Consider the following 2559-nt stretch of genomic DNA (forward strand, 5'->3'; position numbering starts at 1 on the left):
TCTTTTTGATTTTTAGTACTAATTTTTTTAAATTTAGTTTAATTATTTCTTGAAAAGTATAAAAAAAAGTTGACAACTCTGTAATAAAATAACAATGCACCAATTAAACTAGCATGGTTTAAGTTTTACTATCATTTTTATAGCTTTCCTGCTCTTTAAGTTAGCAACGTTGCAAAAGCGCGCCGTAACCATTCATCTATTGGCAGTGGTCCAGATTTGCGCACTATCTTTATAAGTGTTTTATTGTGTTGTCATTATAATCCAGCCAACCAACTTGCTTTGACACATTCTCCACTCACTTTTTGCCCCAAAATACATGTGTACACATCATGCAACTGTGTTGTTGTACTTGTGCAACTGTCAAAATTGCTGTTTTAATAACCCTTCATAAAAATGGAGCGCTCCACAATGTATGGATCTGATTTGTGGTTATTAAATATTTGATATTTATGTCTATTCATGTCGAAATTTTCAGTACAGTAATCGAAAGCTTACACCAAGTGCACACTGTACGATATTACTCGCGGTCGGCTGCCGTTTTATAAATTTTAAGGATGTTAAGTGGAAGCAGGAGCCGATCCATGGGGGAAAAATTTTTTTATTTGACAAGATAGCTTAACAAAATTTGGCACAGATTTTTATCTTAGAGATTACTACAATCTCCGAAGAAATTGTTCAAATCGGATTAGTATAGCATAGAACTGCCATACAAACTTAAAGATCAAAATAAAGTTCTTGTATGGAAAATTTTTTTATTTGACGAGATAGCTTAACAAAATTTGGCACGGATTTTTTTCTTAGATATTACTACAATCTCCGAAGAAATTGTTCAAATCGGATTAGTCTAACATAGAACTGCCATACAAATTTAACGATCAAAATCAAGTTCTTGTATGGAAAATTTTTTTATTTGGCGAGATAACTTCACAAAATTTGGCACGGATTTTTATCTTAGATATTACTACAATCTCCGAAGAAATTGTTCAAATCGGATTAGTCTAACATAGAACTGCCATACAAACTTAACGATCAAAATCAAGTTCTTGTATGGAAAACTTTTTTATTTGGGGAGATAACTTCACAAAATGTGGCACTAATTGTTATCCTAGATAAATCTGCAATCTCCGTAGAAATTGCTCAGATCAGACGACTATATACTTGTCATACAAACTGAACTATCAAAATGAAGCTTTTGTATGGAACACTTTTTTATTGACAAGATATTTACACAAAATTTGGCATAGTTTGTAGTCACATGCAGCGCTACAACCTGTAAAGAGTATTATAGCTTCGTTGCAGCTGAAATTAACGGTTTTCATTGTTTGTTTAGCCAATTGTTCGTTTTTGCCTTCATTTACATTGAGCAAACTTCCGCATGTGCTGTTATGTTGTCGATAAGTTTCCATCTGTCAAGCCGCCAATTTAAATTGATATATATTTTTTTCCATTTATTTTCATGAGCGAAAGCATCAATTTCTATTTTATTTTTATTATTTTCTATTTATGCAGAGACAAAATTGCTATTGCTCCAAATTGCAGCGCATAGCTGTATATGTATGTACTGCCAACGCCAGTACTAGAGCTTTATGCGTGCATAGCAGTTTATAGGAAAGTAAACATCTGGCAGAAATAAGTGAGGTATTTAACAGCGTTGTTATGAGATCACTTAGAAAGATAGCGTGGCGCCAAAGCCTTTGCTGAACTATTTTAGCTGAAATAATAGACCTTAGAGGCTGGCTAACTTTTGCGGAGCTCATGGCAGAAAGGCAGCAAAAAAGCGGTCGGCAAAGTTTAAGTGCGGTAAAGGGAAACAAAAACTTTTTGATCGTCGAAACATTAAACTATTTTTTGGTGAAAAAAAAAACACTAACAACTTTTATTTTATAATTTTATGGCAAATTTTGTAAAAATATAGTAAATAATAAAAAATATAATATAACATAATTTCCATTAAAACACACACACATTTCTATATCAACAACTACGAGTCGCCAGACGTAAACAATAAACCAATTAGCTGGAAAATGCATGTTCATATGCTCGTTAATGGGTCTGACACTTGTTTTACGTTTTACATGAAAAAAATGTTTCCACTCAAGGCATAAAAATTTACAGTAATTTTTTTTTTCTTTAATATATTTGTTGTATTGACGTCACATTTCACAACGGACAACCAAAAAACCGGCAGTCAACTGTCAGTGGCGAGTAGTGAACAAAAGGATGGTTGTTCAAGTTTCATAATTCAGTTATAGTAATTAAAATGTTTGCATGTTATGCCCACAATAATTCAAGTAATTTGGCTACGTAATGGGTAAATTGGGCAGCGGTTAAATGGATGCTTTAGTTTTTGTTGTATTTTATTTTAATGGACAATTAAAAAATTAGATTTCTGCATGTATTGAGTATGAAAAACTGTATATCATACATACAAACAATTAGGGTAAAATTAACGAATTAACGTTATAATTGTTTGAGGGATAATTCGTTGTAATTTGTGTGGGTTTGGGTTAACAGCGGCATGTGCCAATATTTTTTTTTCTACATACATATGTACTTATG

The sequence above is a fragment of the Bactrocera latifrons genome, unplaced genomic scaffold, assembly GCF_001853355.1.
Source record: "Bactrocera latifrons isolate USDA-ARS-PBARC rearing strain unplaced genomic scaffold, ASM185335v1 scaffold_51, whole genome shotgun sequence".
Classification (NCBI taxonomy): Eukaryota; Metazoa; Arthropoda; class Insecta; order Diptera; family Tephritidae; genus Bactrocera; species Bactrocera latifrons.